The following is a 19226-nucleotide window of genomic DNA, read 5'->3' on the forward strand; positions in this document are numbered from 1 at the left end:
TTACTGAAAGGAAATGTCAAATATCCTAAATTCCAACATGGCTGACAATAACAGTTATGCATACTTAGAATCATGCATATTATTTATGTAAGGAAAAAACAAATAATGCTTAGATAAGGAAATAATTCACACATTTATACTACTTCAAGATATTCTCATTTTTGTTGCCTTATTGCAAGACTCCAACACTGCCTATGCTTTATTTGGGGCTTTAGAAAATGTCAAATCACTATGAAAAATTCGAAGCCATTTTTATCCATTATATTCTAAACCAAAAGACGTAATCTATCATTTTTCCCACTGAAGTGGTACTCTAATGAAAAAGGAAGGGAAAATAATGACTAGCTAGATAAGCTGCCAACAGTCCTAAAGGAGTGGATTCAGACCAGTTCAGTTCGGTTTTGTTCATGAAATAAAAATCCAGGGCACCCAGCAAATTTGACCACATGTGTTTAGTTCTTGCCCCAGATCCCCTTAGTAACCCGTGAAAAGAGAGACCAGAGTTGTATCTCGCATGCCTCGTTGACAGGCTATACCCTTTGGCACAGAACTGAAGAACAGGTGCCTTCTTGCTTAACTGCTTACTTACCTGCATGGATTCTTTTTAATTGGCATCTGCCCCTTGTTCAAGTGGTGGGTTGTGCAGCTGAGTAGCTATGGCATACCAGCCTCCTTCAAAAAGATGCCAGGCTTTCTTTCTGAGCTTAGATTTTAGCTGGATTCATTTGTAGAAAACCTCCATGTAAAATTTTCACCTGAAAAAAAAGATGAAAGACAATTTAACGTAGAGAAATCTTCGAGGGGCCCAAACAAGGAAGACAGTTGGAGAGAGATGATTTACAAATCTGTTGTGCTAGTTCTTCTAACTTCAAAGAAGGCTAAAAACTTTTGGGGAGAGTCATAGACGTTGAAATAAAGCATATAGTCTGGAGACTTTTAAAAAAAATGGACTGATGCCTATAGTTCACTGAAACTGATGAAGATGTTTTCACCCAGTAAAGAATATTAATGTTAACTAAAAATACAAAAAAGTAAAGACAACCCCAACAATGTCAAGAGAACTGAAATAAGAATTTCTTAATTGAACATCTGTCAAAATAAAAAATGTGTGCTAGATGCCAGTGCCTTTTACCTGTAATCCAACCTATTCAGCAGGATGAGAGCTGAGGATCATGGTCAAATCCAGCCTGAGCAGACAAATCAGAGTGACAGCTCCAAAATGCAGAAGTGGCACTGTAGTTTAAGTTGTTGAGTGCCAGCCTTGAGCAAAGGGACAGTACCCAGTTCCTCAGATTAATTTACAGAAGAAAATGTGTCAAAATATTTTAGCTGTTGCTATAATATTTGTCTTAGTTATTATTTTTGTCCTATTACTAGGGTTTGAACTCAGGGCTGTATTTTTTGTAACGGTTAACACCCTACCACTTGAACCTTACCTTCACTTATGGTTTTATGCTGATTAGTTGAATAAACATCCCTTGGTTTTGTCTTACTGACTGGTTTCAAACCTCCATCCCCAGATGTCAGCATCCTGAGTAGTGAGCCACCAGTGCCTAGCAACATTTTCATTTAAAGTAAAATTCAGCTGATGCCCTAGTATTTCTAGTTTAAGATTTGTAGTGATATGTTCATTCAATGATCACAGATCACCTCCATTTTTTCACTCTGCTCTGACACTCTTAATTCATATCTGTTTCCATAACATGTAACTCACGTTTAGATAGAGACAATGTGATTATATACCTTCTAGAGGCTACCTGACTTACTATCCTGAAATTAATTCTTTGTAAATTGAAAGGTGAAAGCTATTTCTTTTAATACCTGCATTATTTTTCTCATTCTGTATATTATATTAGACACAAAACAGTAAGCATTTAAAAAATTTCTGTGAAGGAACTAAGCACTAACTTTATTACGTTATTGATGTTAAATTTGTAATTAATCATTGTTGAACATCTCATTCATTGACTGCTTGTATGACCTCATACAGATATCAAGTTTTTGGAAAGCATGCCAGTATTCTGCTCGGTTACTTGGGTAGTGAGTTGTAACTGACTATGACTATTACACGGTATTTTCATATGTTGGGCTCAGATGCATTCCACCATCTTTACCATTCTATGCTTTCAGAACGTGTCCTGGCCTACAGCTATCCACCTGGCCTCCAACTATCCACATGGTCCACCAGGCTAGTCTGCAGTGCCTACCAACACAGGTGTTTTTCTTCACATGCTTCGTGAGCATTTTCGGTAGAGTTGAGGAGTGATTGCATCCATTTCTCACAGGTCTTATGAAAAATTAAATAGTTTGCACAAAATAGTGAAACATTATTGGAAAAAACAAGGCTTAATATTATTAACATATAACATTATTTTTATTAAAACATAAGCACCTGTCTATTACACTATTAAGTTTAAAAAGAAGATAAAAAGAGCATAAATAATCTGGTATCAAAAACATATGTATACTTTTTAGGAAAAAGGATATTCTATTTATTTCAACTCTGAGGTATCTCAAATAGCTTGTAGAATCCTTTGAGGTTTTTGGAAAAGCATAAGTTATATACTTGATTCTTTATTTAGTATAAGTACTTATTTTATTACTCAGATTAAGAGATATTGGAGAGAAAAGACTCATTAAAGTACAGTTTGAAAATCTATCACTTGATGACCTAAATGAAGGGGACTATTTATAATAATGATGAAAATCTATACATCTTAATCTATGCAATTGGATTCTGAGCTTTTAAACAAGCCAAGAAAATACTTGTTTAATTTTAAATAGCATCATGTATTACAATTTCACAATTAAGTGATTAAGTGCATGAATATCTTAGCAGAATGCTTATTACACATTAACACTATAACAAGATAATATTATTGCTATAGTCATCTTTATCAATATTACTTTCATTAGCAATAGTAAGAATAGCAATGGCATTGGTATTCATCAGTTTAAAAGTTCATATTTTAATAAAAGGTTTTGAATATATGGACCCTATTTGATTTTAAATTATGTGAAATCCACACAATAAGAAATGAAGTGCATAGTAAGGGCAGTGGTAATCTTATGGTAATATGAAGGAGATTTTCCTGCAGACATTTGTCCTGTAGATGTGTGTGTGTGTGTGTGTGTGTGTGTGTGTGTGTGTGTGTGTGTGTGTGTGTGTGTGTGTATGTGTGTGTGTTCATTCTATAGGATACCCATTCCATAACATATTTACACCCACACATTCTATAGCCTATATATTTTAAAACATACATAATCTATCTATCTATCTATCTATCTATCTATCTATCTATCTATCTATCTATCTATCTATCTATCTATCTATCTATCTATCTATCTATCTAGGAATATTCTCAGATATACTATTTCCAAATGTTATTTTTTAACAGTAAGAATAAATCTTCTCAGTTCAATAAAGATTGTTCTTTAACCTTTTATCTTTATGTTTATGTGTCCTTACCATTCTTACTGAGAATTGATATTTGAAACCTTTTTCTTTTTTAATTTTTATTGATTTTTTATTGTGAAAATACTCTACAGAGGAGTTAAAATAACATGGGCAAAATAATGAGTACATTTCTTATCAAGCATTGTAGCCTCCCCCTTTGTTTCCCCTTCCCATCTCTTCCCAGCCGTCCCCCACCCCCGCTCAACCCTCCCCCCCACAAAAGTTGTAAAGTTCATTTTCAACGTGACAACTTGGACTTCTCATTGTTGCAACGGGTCCACCTGTATCCTTATTTAAACGACTTGTTTTTCCCCTTCCGCTCCACAAATTATACCGACATCAAATACAGTGAAAGCAGGGGTTATACTGTGGGGGAAGGACATACAAAGCAACAAAGAAATAATCTTATAAATGCGTTAGAAACAAATGCATGAAAGAAAAAAAACATTTGAATACATATCTTAGGGTTCATTTTCCTAACATCACCTTATCTGACGTTTTCTGCTTGACTCATACATATACTAGATGTTGCAAATAAGGGAAACCATGGGACCTACGTTATTTTGGGCTTGGCTTACTTCACTTAATATAATTTTTTCCAAGTCTTTCCATTTCCTAAAAAATGGGGCAATATCATTCTTTCTGATGGAGGCATAGAATTACAAAATTATCAAAAATATTGAGATTTTACGGACATGTGTAGGCATGTCTCTAAAATATGCAGCAATAAACCAAACACACCATTTTTTAACCAGGTGCACATTCTTGTTCTTTTACAGTAGTTAACATATGCAATCAACCCATACAACAAAAAGGAATGGATATAGAACATAAGGCATAATGCAGAATTCTAATTAATAAAATATTTAGTAGAGCCACCAGATTTTTTAAGTTTACATTTTTCTTTTACTTTTCTTTTGTTTGTAGGTGTGGGTTCATGTGTGTGTGTGTGTGTGTGTGTGTGTGTGTGTGTGTGTGTGTACAGTGTCTTAAACTCAGAGCCTTGTGTTCTTGTTTGCCTTTCTTTGCTCAGTCTGGCAATGTATCCCTTGAATCACCTCTGCTTCTGGGGTTCTGCTATTTAGTTGGAAACAAAAGTGTCTCGGATTTATCTGCCAGAACTGGTTTTGCACCTCAGGTTTTAGAGCTCAGCATGGTGAATAGTTAGGAGTACAGAAATGAGCCACAGGCAGCTAGCTTAGAGCTTACTTAACAGATAACTTACCTTAACAGATAACAATTTCTGACCTACAAATTATTAAGCAAACTAAGATGTTATTGCACTTTCTCTTTTAAATAGCATATCTAACTTTGAAACTTTGCTTTGAGTTATCCACAGTTTTTTTTTTATAATCACATTGTCTTCAGAGTATGAAAATATGTTTCAATTCCTTCCATACTAGTTCATCCATATATATTAGGTGCTATTAGAAACTGGGCATTTTGTCAGATAATGGACAATTTGCGCAAGTGCCATCCTGTGTTCCTTTTTTTTTTTTTATCAAATAATCATGGCTAAGTACTAGGCTAAAGTAACACATTCTATGATTATTCATGATGTCTTCATTCCACAGGTAACATTTGAAGTTACCATTGCAGTATCTTGGTGTAATTAATTTAGCATGATGTTGGCCCAGACATCAATTTCTGAGAATTTTTTTTTGCTTTGTATTTGTGTAACTTGGGAAATTTTCAATAGGTTTGAATTAATTCTGCCATAATATTAGATGCCTAAATTTTAGTGAAACTTACATAACCTGAATGTAAGCACTGATGTATAATAATTTTTATATTGCTTTTTTAAAACAATAAGTTTTTAATTGTGAAAATAATGTACAAAGGGGTTACAATCAAATGAGCAAGTTAATGAATACATTTCTTTCTTTCTTTCTTTCTTTCTTTCTTTCTTTCTTTCTTTCTTTCTTTCTTTCTTTCTTTCTTTCTTTCTTTCTCTCTTTCTTTCTCTCTTTCTTTCTCTCTTTCTTTCTCTCTCTCTTTCTTTCTTTCTTTCTTTCTTTAGGGTCCAGTCGTGGGGCCTGAACTCTGGGCCTGGGCGCTGTCCCTAAGCTCTTCAGCTCAAGGCTAGCGCTCTAACACTTGAGCCAAGGCGCCACTTCCAGCTTTTTTCTTTTTGCTTATGTGGTGCTAAGGAATCGAACTCAGGGCCTCAGACATTCAATGCAAGCGCTGTACCACTGAGCCACCTTCACAGCCCATGAATATATTTCTTATCCAGCATTGTTGCCTCCTCCTTTGTTTCCCCTTACCATCCCTTCCCTCCCATCTCCCCAACTACATTTCCTCCTCCCCTCTTGCCTAAATTGTAAAGTTCGTTTTTCGTCATAGCATCATGTACATCGCATTGTTGCAATGGGTCAAACTGTATCCTATTTAAACAATTTGTTTTTTCCCTTCCTTTTCCCAAATTATACCAACATCAAATAAGTGAAAACAGAGGTTATACTGTGGGGGAGGGACATACAAAACAATAAAAAAATCACATGGTACCTTATAAATATGTTCGAAAAAATAGCAAGAAAAAAAAACTTGTGTCCTTATCTTGGGGTTCATTTCACTTAACATCATGTTATCTGACCTTTTCTGCTTGTCTCAGACATATACTAGTTATTGCAAATAAGGAAATCCATGAGACCTATGTTGCTTTGCACCTGGCTTACTTCACATAATATAATTTTTTCCAAGTCTTTCCATTTCCCATAATTCTAAAGAAAGATAATATTAGAAGTGAACTCATAAAAACAGAATTTTCTCTGATTTTTAAAATTATCTGACAGTTGGTTAAATCAAATGACTTTATGAATCCAAAATGAGTAATAAACTAGGCATCTTTAAACTACCTTAAAAGAATTTTTCTAATTTTCATGATTCTCTGAAAACTCTTAGGAACATAAGTATTTGAGAACTTTTTCTAAAAATATCAAAAAATATTGAGTTTTCATTTATACATGGCATAAGAGAATATTTATTCCATAAACAACAAATACTAAAAAAAGAATATATCATAAAATGACCATTGAAATTCATCAAATTGAACTTTTCTTACCAGTTGGACATTCTTTATACATCTCTTCTAAATTTACATGCATATCACATTCATCACAATAACACAAACACTCACTAACTTGATATTTAATTTTTGTCTTCATTTTACATGGATTGTGTGTACATTTTCTTGATTGCTGTTATTGCTACTGTAGCAGTTTGAAAGGCAATCACTAAAGCTATTGTTGATGCTCAGACTCTTACATCAAGTATAAAAGGAAGTCTGTAAGGCACTCAAAAGAAAAATTACTTGCCCTTTGATCATTTGGATTGCTAAGGTTGTAGTTCTTAGAATGATAAAAAACAAAACAAAACACATAGTGATTAATATGTATGTCCTATACAATGTATTTCATTCTTAGAATTCTTTCTGGATAAATTACAGGCAACAAGTTTATATTGGGTTTTATGTAAATAGTATTTTTTTCTCATGATTCAGTTGACAGCTTTGAGGGCTGCGCTTATTCAATTTCTCATTCACAAACCATTATTTTCTTATCTATCAACTCTGGTATCAAAGACATCCACTCCCTACAGGGAAAATGGACAGAGACTTTCATTTTGCACAGCTCATCATGCAGAGAGACAAAAGAAAGACTAGCTTCCAACAACAGGTGAAGAAAGAGGACACACATTCTTTTCCAGAAACTCCTCACATACTTCTCCTTTCTCTAATTGTATCACTTTGCTGCAGAAAATCTTGGTTGAACAACCCCAATTAGCCATAGTTTCCATGTATTAGTTAACTTAGCATCTGTTTTCTAGATTATTAAGGTATTAAGCAAAATGGAATTTTCATTCCTTACTTAGAAATTATCCTTCTAGAGTCAAATTTAAGTGAAATGTATGAAAATAAAGACATTTTCCTATATCCATATTCTCCACATTGCTACTATATTGCTATACACATTGCTACCATCCTTCCTTTCTGATTAATCCTTGAGAGTTTATGCACCCTCTGGACAATGGAGTACTCCAAAGAGGGAAGATGGAAAGTCTAGAATGCAGTTGATCAACCAGAAACTACTATAAACCTAGGATGATTAGTAAGGAGATTTCTGGACAAGACTATTAGGGCTATATGAAAAACCTCTTGTTTTAAATAAGTCATGAATCAATCATGTCCTAGATGAAACATATAAGCTGTTACATATGCATGAAGAAATACTAGTGGGTAATTAGCATATGGAATGATGCTAAAATTTATTTCTTACTAGACAATAAATTTAATGATGTGTACTCTGATTTGACCCATTTTGTTTCAGCTAATTGTGTATTTCCTTAGAGCTAAAAAAGCTCAAAATCTCTTTTGTATCTAACATCCAGCAATTTTTTCACTCTTATTAGTTAATTTAGTGTAAGACCAATGGTATCATATTTGATTGATTTGAGATGTCAATTTCTATCATTTTGACCAGATTATTCTCAGTACCCGAGGTGAAAAATTCTCTTGAAGTATATTTGGCATTTTCTTTACATGCCATTTTCAGAAAAGTGAATGTCAAGCTGTCACATCTGTTAATATGGACTTAAAACATTGCCCATGTTTTCCTAAGTCTCCTGTGGTTACAAGTAAAATGCCAGGTGGACATGGCTAGCATTAAAAGGGCCCACTTATGTTCTGTTTACTAATTTACATTTTGTCGATTTAAGCTGTCAAGTAATAGATGTCATGTTGCAAAGAAGAATACATTTTAAAATAATTTTTAACTTGAATTCATTTAAGTCAATAATACATACAATACAGAAATAATTGGTAGAGTGTGCATATGATGCTCTGACTAAAATTACTTACCTACCAGCCACATTTTTTTGTGCATGTGTTTGCTGGTATTGAAGCTTGAAATCAGGATCTGACCTCTGTCCTTCAGATTTTGCTATTCAGGGTTGGTGCAACTAAAGTCACAGCTCCACTTCTGATTTTGAGTGGTGGATTGGAGATATGTCCTATAGATTTCCTTCCTGGGTGGCTTTGAACCATGATCCTTAGAACTTAGCCTCCTGAGATACAAAGATTATGGAAGTGAGTCATCAGTACCTCACTACTTACCAGTCTTCTTATTAAGACATTAACCATAATATGAATTATGTTTATTATAAAGCAATTATACTATGGAAAGTACACACACTAGACAGTAACAAAGACAGTATTTGTGATAGTGTTAGAATTAGATTAAGATTTTGATAGGTATTTCTTTCTACATACTACTACAATATTTTTGAATCATACTGGAATTTGAATTCTGAGCCTCCTGTTGTCAACCTGTTCTTTTCCTCCTGAACTATGCCTCTGGTCTCCAAAAAAATAAATATTTGAGCCAGATGTCTGCAACTCCCATTTATAGCCCTAGTCACTCAGGAGGATGAGAGTTGAGGAACGGTTTTTACAGGTTGGCCAGGCAGGAAAGGCCATGAGGCTCTTTTTGGTTTTGTTTTTATTTTTGTTTTGGTTAATCATGGAGCTTGAACTTAGGGCCTGGGCTTTGTCTCTGAGATTTCTTACTAAATGTTAATACTCTACTATTTTGAACCACAGAGCAACTTCTGGTTTTCTAGTGGTTAATTGGAAATAATAATCTCAAGGACTTTCTTACCTGGGCTGTTATCTAACTGCCATTCTCATATCTCAGCCTCTTGAGTAGCTAGAATTACAAGAGTGAGCCACCAGTACACAAAAAGAAAAAAGTAGAGCTACGTGTACCCTTGAAAGAGAAAAGCACAGGGAAAATACCCAGATCCTGAGCTCAGTTTCCAGGACTGGCACCTATACATTTATATATTTGTTGGGATGAAATTTAAAATTTTACAGATGCTAGGCAACCACTCTAATTTTCTCTGCTTTTCCAGGTGAAATTATATATTTTATATCAAAGTATATCTTGAGTTATTTATTCGATGTTCCACATTTCTAATCTTTGATATTTGCTTGTGAAAAATCATGTAATTAGTGGTTTCTACAAGTGTTTCATTGCCTTTATAATATATTCAGCCTTAAGGCAGGTTGTATGTTCAATATCAGTCAAAGATTAGGAGGGTAATGACATTATTTGTATTATTTGAAGTTCTTCCTAGTAGAATATATACACACACATGCAGAGCAAAGGTCAGAGGGAGACAGAGACAGAGACAGACAGACAGACAGACAGGCAGGCAGGCAGGCAGGCAGGTAGGAGAGAGAGAAGAGGACAGAGGGGAGGAGAAGGGAGGGGACAGAAGAGGAGAGGAGAGACAAAAACAGACTGACAGAAAGACAGTAGGGGCAGAGATAGAGACAGAAGACATTACTATTACAAGAATGTAGGCAATTCCTAGGATTTACTAGGATGCAGAGACAAACATGACATGGGCTAAGCAGTAACATAAACATAACAAAAGGAGAGGACATAGGTAGAAGTAGGAATGATTTAAAACTAAGCAGGCCAAGAAATTTGTGGCGCCTGTTACATGAATTTCAGTTTAGGAAAAGGACCTTTAAATATTAGATAGAGATTGCAATTGTATACAACTTTTGTCTTTTAAAAGTAGATACGAGATCAACCATAATACTTTAGACAAAAGGGCTAGATTTTAGGGCATTTATTTATTTATACATCCACTGATTCATTTCAGAAATAATGTAGGATATAGCATGTACTAAACTTCTCGTACATAAATATTCAAGTATAAACAAGACTAAATACCATTAATAGCTAGAAACTTAAGGTATAGCATCAAATACTTAGGCTTCAAAAAACAATTATATTGCAATCTTGCTAAGCTAGTTCATTTCTTGGTACATAGAAAGGTGCCTACCATCCAGTGATTCGTGACTTAAATCACAGCATATAACAATTAGAATCTAGTTCTTAGAAAGTAGACAACAATGAGTTAATTTTGGAAAAGTGTAGGCTCAAGGACACTCAGATAATCCATAACTCCTAGGCCTGAAGAATTATACTATTTCAAGATTTCACTGGAAATGCCCTTAAAGGTTGCTTCATGACAGTCAAAATCCATTGATGAAGTAAAGGGATAACAGTGTTCAAAACAGGGAATGTACTCATTATCTGGCTTATGCAATGGTAACCCCTCTGTACAATACCTTAATAATAACAAAATAATTTAGAATCATCCATTGATATGTATTCTACAGAGGAACCTATTGCTAATTCAAGATGGAAAAAACAAGAAGAAAATAGAAAGGAATCATTAAAATGAATCTTGATTACTCAGATGAATTAATAGAGTTACACATGCTGGATGTTTAGAGTACAAAAGCCAGACCCCTAGCATGGCGATAAGCTTGAGCTGAAAGGTTTACATAATTGAAATTCACGAAAATTGACAATTAATTCTAATTTGCAGAACTTCTAGCAAGTAAAATCAGAAGGAGGCAGCAAAGAGCTGTCTGGGACAAAGAAATCAACCTAATAAAATGTGGTATATATACACAATGGAATTCTATGCCTCCATCAGAAAGAATGACATTGCCCCATTTGTTAGGAAATGGAAAGGCTTGGAAAAATTATAGTAAGTGAAGTAAGCCAAGCCCAAAGAAACATGGGTCCCATGGTTTCCCTTATTTGCAATATTTAGTATATGTATGAGTCAAGCAGAAAACGTCAACTAAGGTGATGTTAGGAAAATGAACCCTAAGATATGCATTTAAATGTTTTTATCTTTCATATATTTGTTTCTAATGCATTTATAAGATTACTTCTTTGTTACTTTGTATGTCCCTCACCCACAGTATAACCCCTGCTTTCACTGTATTTGATGTCGGTATAATTTGTGGAAGGGAAGGGGAAAAACAAGTCGTTTAAATAAGGATCAGGTGGACCCTTTGCAACAATGAGAAGTACAAGTTGTCATGTCGAAAACCAACTTTTCAACTTTGGTGGGGGGTGAGGATTGGGTGTGTGGGGGAGGCTGGTAAGGGATGGGAAGGGGAAACAAAGGAGGATGCTACAATGCTTGATAAGAAATGTACTCACTATCTTGCCCATGCAATTGTAACCCCTCTATATAGTATTTTCAAAACAAAAAAATATCAAAAGAAACAACGTGGAAAATGCTACTCCACATGGGAATCAAAGATCCTCAAAGTCTGTGTTTAAGAATCGTCTCTCACCTCCATGGTTTTCTTCTTCTTTCTGGAAATATCTCTCTGCCATTTTCTTACTGAAATATTTCCTTTCTTCATTCTGTACATATTCTCTGGTGTTCTGGCCATGGTAAACTTTATTCTTATATTTCAGTGTGCTGTATCTTTACATTGTATGCAATTCTCTTACATGCTCTCATGAGAATAATTAGCATCGATAATCCAAAAGAGTGTCACCTAACACATAAACTGACTTTAGTGCCAATAAGAAAATTGTGTGATCTTGATTTCAAACAGCTACTCCTAGGGAAACCAATAGAATCACCTCAGATTTCTCAGCAGAGACAATCAAAGCAAGAAGAGCCTGGAATGATGAATGCCATGCCCTAAAAACAAACAAATATCAACCAAGAATACTGTAACCAGCTAAAATCTCCTTCATAACTGAAGGCCAAATAAAAACCTTCCATAGCAAAGAAAAATTGAAACAATACATCTCCACCAAACCAGCCCTACAAAAGTTTCTTAAAGATGTCCTACACATAGAAAACCAACAACACCACAATAAAGGCCAAGAAACTGCACCCAAACTGAGAATCCAAGGACCATAGGAAGAATCTAGTTTTCGCAGCACCCAAGAAGGTGGATAGCATGGCAGGAACTCCCAAATACTCTCAGTCCTATCCCTTAACATTAACGGACTTAACTCTCCAATTAAGCGACATAGTTGGATTAAAAAACAAGATCCTTCTATCTGCTGCCTTCAGGAGTCACAACTTGCCCCTAAAAACAAACACATTTTCAATGTCAAAGGCTAGAACAAAATCAACCAAGCAAAAGGCCCCCATAAACAGGCGCGAGTTGCAAGCCTAATGTCAGATAAAATAGACTTCAAATTCAAATTTGTGAGAAGAGATAAAGAAGGTCGATACATACTAATTAAGGGATCTATCCTTCAGGAGGATATTACAATTCTAAATATCTATTCGTCAAACAATGGAGCACTCACATTTATCGAAGAAACACTACTTTCCCTCAAATCCCACATAGTTCCAAAGACATTAATTGTTGGGTATTTTAACACACCACTCTCTCCACTAGATAGATCAACTCGGCAAAAACTCAACAAAAAATTCGCAGATCTAAACAGCTGCATAGATCAACTAGATTTAACAGAAATCACTGAATATTTCACCCAGCAGCCTCAGAATACACGTTTTTCTCAGCAGCACATGGAACATTTTCTAAAATAGACGAAATTTTAGGCCACAAAGGAAACTTGTTCAAAATCAGAAACATTGACGTTATACCTTGCATTCTCTCTGACCAGAAGGGAATAAAATTAGAACTCAACACCAAAAGCCACTAAAGAAAATCCAGTAGTACATGCAGGTTGAACAACAGACTGCTGAATGGAAGAGATTAGAAAGGAAATTCAAATGGTCATGCTATTCAACAAAAATTAGCACACAAATTTCCAGCTCCTCTGGGACACAGCAAAGGAAGTACTCAGAGGCAAATTTATAGGTCTGAGCTCCTACATCAACAAATTGGAGAGATCTGAAACCAACAATTTAATGACACATCTAAACCTCCTTGAAAAAGAGCAGCAAGATAAACCCCAATCCAATAGATGGAAAGAAATAATTAAAATTAAATCAGAATTAAGTGAATTAGAATCCAAAAAAAACTATAGAAAGCATCAACAAAACAAAGATTTGGTTCCTCGAAAAAATTAACAAAATTGACAGACCCTTAGACAATCTTATCAGAAAAAGAAGAGAACACACCAAAATAAATAAAATAAAAAAGGAGAATGGAAACATCACCACAGAAACAACCAAGATTCAGGATATTATAAGGGAATACTTCTCAAAACTTTATGCTAATAAGTTTGAGAACTTGACAGAAATGGACCCTTTCCTAGCAAATATTGACATGTCAAAACTAAACCAAGATGAGTTAAACCAGATTAACAGGCCTATATCAAGCATTGAAATAGAAACAGCAATAAGAGACATTCCAGCTAAGAAAAGTACAGAACCAGATGGTTTTACAGCGGAATTCTACAAGGCCTTCAAAGCTGAACTCAAACCAATACTCCTCCAACTCTTCAATGAAATTGAAAGACAAAGTTCACTACCGAACACATTATATGAAGCTATCATAACCCTGATCCCAAAACCAGGCAGGGACTCATCAAAGAAAGAGAACTATGGACCCATTTCTTTGATGAGCATTGATGCAAAATATCCTAACAAAATTTTGGCCAATCGACTTCAACAATTCAGCGAAAAATCATACACCCAATCAAACAGGATACATTTCAGGGATGCAAAGTTGGTTCAACATACGCAAATCAATCAATGTTATTCATCACATCAACAGGAGCAAGGATAAGAACCACATGGTTATCTCAATAGATGCAGAAAAAGCATTCGACAAGATCCAACACCCCTTTTTGTTGAAGGTTTTGGAAAAATTAGGAATCCATGGAATATTCCTCAATAAAATAAAGACTGTATATGACAAACCTACAGCCAGCATTATACTTGATGGGGAAAAACTAAAGCCGTTTCCTCTTAACTCAGGAACAAGACAAGGATGTCCACTCTCTCCACTTCTCTTCAACCTAGTATTAGAATGCCCAGCTACAGCAATAAGACAAGATCCAGACATAAAAGGGATACAATTAAGGAAAGAAGAAATAAAACTCCCACTTTGCAGATGACATGAACTTGTACTTAAAGATTCCCATAGACTCCACTCCCAAATTACTCAAGCTGATTCAAAACTTTGGCAAAGTAGAAGGGTATAAAATTAACCCCCCAATATCAATGGCTTTTCTGTATTCCAACAATGAGAAAAGTGGGGCTGAAATTAGGAAAGCAACTCCATTTGTAATAGCCCCACAAAAAATAAAATACCTCAGAATTAACCTCACCAAAGAAGTGAAGGACCTCTTTGATGAAAACTTTAAAATCTTGAAAAAGGAAATAAGAACACAACTTAGAAAAATGCAAAAACTCCCATGATCCTGGATTGCAAAGATTAACATCGTGAAAATGGCAATACTTCCCAAGGCTATCTACAAATGCAATGTGATACCAATAAAAATCCCAACCTCATTCTTCAAGGAAATAGAAGAGGCAATCCAAAAATTCATATGGAACAATAAAAGACCCCGAATATTAAAAACGCACCCAAACGGAAAGAACACAGCTGGAAGAATATCAATACCAAATTTCAAACTCTACTATAAAGCCATAGTAATGAAACAACTTTGTTCTGGCATAAGAACAGACCTCAGGACCAATGGAATAATATTGAAAACCCAGAAATGAACCTAGAGACCGATAGCCATGTAATCTTCGATAAGGGAGCTAAAACAATAGAATGGAAGAAAGACAGCCTCTTCAGTAAATGGTCCTGGCAAAATTGGTTAATTACTTGTAGAAAACTTAAGCTAGATCTTTATATATCACCCTGTACCAGAATCAACTCCAAATGGATCAAAGACCTCGGAGTCAAAGCAGACATTCTGAAAACATTACAGGATGGAAAGGCAGAAACCCTAGGTCTCCTTGGCTCAGGCTAAAATTTTCTTAATAGAGACACAGAAACACAACAAATCACAGAATGGTTGGACAAGTTGGATTGCATGATGTTGCAGAGCTTCTGCATGGCAAAGGACATAGCTAGCAAGATCAATAGAAAGCCCATGGATGGGGAGAATATCTGCACTGTCGATACAACGGACATGGGTCTCATATCTAAAATATACTTGGAACTCAAAAATTTAAGTCCCTCAACAACAAATCCTCAAAGAAACAACTGCCCAATAAATAAGTGGACTAAAGACTTAAAGAGAAACTTCTCTGAAGAAGAGAGAAGGATAGCCAATAGAGACATGAAGAAATGCTCAACCTTCCTATCTATAAAAGAAATGCAAATCAAAACAACATTCAGATACCACTTCACCCCCGTTAGAATGGCAAAAATCAAGAATTCTAACAACAACATATCCTGGAGGGGACGTGGACAGAAGGGAACCATACTTCTTTTTTGGTGGGAGTGTAAACTTGCTCAACCACTTTGGAAAGCAGTGTGGAGGCTCCTCAAAAGACTCCACATAGAGCTCCCCTATGAGCCAGAAATCCCACTTTGGTGCATTTACCCAAATGTTTACAAACAAGACCACACTAAAGCTACCAGCACAACTATGTTTATTGCAGCATTATTTACCATAGCTAAGATCTGGTACCAACCCAGATGCCCCTCAGTGTAGGAATGGATCAGGAAAATGTGGTATATGTACACAATGGAATTCTGTGCCTCCATCAGAAAGAATGACATTTCCCCATTTGTTAGGAAATGGAAAGGCTTGGAAAAAATTGTTTTAAGTGAAATAAGTAAAGCCCAAATAAACATAGGTCCATGGTTTCCCTTATTTGCAACATCTAGTATATGTATGAGTCAAGCAGAAAAGGTCAGATAATGTGATGTTAGGAAAATGAACGCTTAGATATGTATTTAAATGTTTTTTTCTTTCATAAATTTGTTTCTAAAGCTTGTATAACATTACTTCTTTGTTGCTTTGTATGTACCTCCCCCACAGCATAACACCTGCTTTCACTATATTTGATGTCGGTATAATTTGTGGAGGAACTGGGAAAAAACAAAGTCGTTTAAGGATACAGATGGACCCGTTGCAACAATGAGTAGTACAATTTGTCATGTCATAAACGAACTTTACAATTTTGGTGCAAGGGGGGGTGGTGAGGGTTGGGTGTGGAGTCGGAGGGAGGCTGTGAAGGGATGTGAAGGTTAAACAAAGGAGGAGGCTGCAATGCTTGATAAGAAATGTACTGGTTGTCTTGCCCATGTATTTGTAACCCCTCTGTACAATATATTCACAAAAAATAAACATAAAAAATAAAATAAAAATCAACATGGTTCCCTGTAAGACTCATAACATTTTCTACCTTTTTGCTTATTTGATATGAAAAGGAACTTTGTCTTTTAAAAACTATGTTCTTCTCTATTCACAACATATAAGTATGATGTTATTCACCTTTCAAATTTTTATCTCCAAAAAGAAACATTTAGGTTGATTGTATTTGACTAACTTCATAGAATAATCTTTTTTCATTAAGATTCCACTCAGGATTTTGCAAAGAATGCAAGGAACATCTACTTTCATGCTAGTTGAACATATGACATAATTTGTTGTATGTCAGAGTTTAAATTCGATCACCACAATTAGTTCAAAATGGAAACATTAGACTAATTCGAGTTTAATATTACACTCATTTTGTTATTATACCTAGAAGTGTAATAAACAAATGTATTTTTATATATTTTCCCAGTTGTTCACAAATACTTATTCCAAGTCTTTTGGTAATAAGTACATCACAAAATCCATACATCATTCAATCAATTGACTGTAATCACAAATTATTTGTCCTTTCATTCGTTCATCCTCATTTTTTTGTCATGTATTTGTTTTTCATGCTTTCTTGCGGCTTTTCACTTCTCTCTTGCAGCTTTTCTCCTGGGGACTGTCCTACCATCAAACATTCAATACTATTTTTTAACTAATTAAAAAAATCACCCTCATGTCAAATCCTACTTTTTGGAATATTCAAAGCTCACTTTTCAATTCTAATTTCAGAAAGAGTTGGCTATATTTACTTTCTACTTTCTCACCTCCTATTTCCTTTGGAACACACTTCCATTTCCACAAAATGACACTTTGTTGAGGTTTCCAGAAATGACTGTGTTTCCCTTTTGGCAAATTCTCAATGTTCAAAAAAGATGAGCCACAGATTTTATAGAGTGGATCACACCTGTTTTTGCTACACATATTATTTTCTTTTGATTTCTTTATTTTATTTTATTTTTTATTGTGAAAATACTGTACAGAGGGGTTACAATTACATGGGCAAGATAATGAGTACATTTTTATCAAGCATTGTAGCCTCCTCCTTTGTTTCTCCTTCTCATCTATTCCCATGCTCCCCCTGCCCCCACTCACTCCTCCCCACTAAACCCCCCTTCGCACCAAAGTTGTAAATTTCATTTTTCGACATAATGATGTGTACATCTCATTGTTGCAATGGGTCCACCTTTATCCCTATTTAAACGATACCACTTTCTCCACAGACTTTACTTTTATATATGTCCATAGTTATATGTATGCATCAAGACACATTCAAGCAAAAGTATTTTATCTGAAAGTAAAACACTCTAAACCAATACTTTTCTTTGCATTTTCTTTCAGTGATTTCACCGTTGAGAACTCCTTGGTTGATTATGAACTTAATTTGCTTTTTTTACTCGAGGCTAGACCTTTACTGCTTTGAGCCACCGTGCTATTTCTGGTTTTCTGGTAGTTAATTGAAGATGAGTCTCATGCACTTTCCTGCCTGGACAGACTTTGAACCATGATTCTTAGATCTCAGTCTCCTGAGTAGGTAGGATTACAGGTGTGAGCTACCAAATGGCTAGTAGGAATGCAAAATGTAAATCATTCATAGGGGTACACAAATATTAACTCATTTTGTAATTCCAGCTACTTGGAAAGCTGAGGTAGAATGGTTTGTGGACAGCTAGAGAATAGTGCAACTCCCTATCTTAAAAAGCAAAAGCAAACTAAAGAGCAACATCTTTTCTCCTTTTGCTCCCTAACCAAAACAAAAAACAAAAACAAAAAAAAGCCAGCAAAGTTAAACTAGTTCATCTATGAATATTTACAATTGGAAAATGGTTAAAATTTTGGAGCCTTTATTATCTATTATTTTGAAACTTTCTTCCTCATTGTAAAATGCAAAACTCAGCAGGCGCATGTAATTCCTTAATCTCTCATTTTTACCATTTTTCTAATTTGTAAATTTATCAAAATATATTTACTTCTGGCAAATTGAATTAGGACAGCTAGAAGACATAGCAAATATGAGCAAAGACTCAGTTACTCACACATGGTAGTCAACATGCACAGGAGGAAGATACCAGATTATCATGGTTTGAAGCCAACCCAATCATAATATTTTTGTTTGCTTGTTCATTTTAAGCACTGCTTACTGAAGCTTGAAAATATGATCTCACATTCATGTTTAGTTCATCTGTTCAAGGCTGTCATTCTACCTCTTGAGCCACAACTCCATTCCTGGCATTTGGCTGTCTAATTGAAGGTAAGATTCTCTCCCATATTTAAGCCTAGACTGGATACAGATATCCTTAGATCTCAGTTACCTGAGTATCCGGATTATAGGCTTGGGCCACCAGTGACCAATTTATATACAGTTGTAATATACTTCTTTTACTAGAGCATTTTTAAAGTGGTTTTTTTTTGTTAATGAATTTTACAAAGGGAATTAATTCCACAAGCCAGCTTATGAATACAATGGATCTGAATCAATGTCACCTTTTCTGTATTTCTCCCTTATAGAACATTCTTCATATTTGTAGAAAGCTTGGAAAGCTAACACAAATAGTTCCACTCTCTTCACCCAGTTCTTCCATTTGTATATTATATAAATGATGTGAATGTCTTATAATTAATGAATTTATGTTTATGCATTATGATTAATTAATGTACATTAATGAGAAGTTTTAAATAAC

This window comes from Dipodomys merriami, unplaced genomic scaffold, assembly GCF_024711535.1.
Source record: "Dipodomys merriami isolate MVZ:Mamm:240054 unplaced genomic scaffold, mDipMer1.0.p SCAF_101, whole genome shotgun sequence".
NCBI lineage: Eukaryota > Metazoa > Chordata > Mammalia > Rodentia > Heteromyidae > Dipodomys > Dipodomys merriami.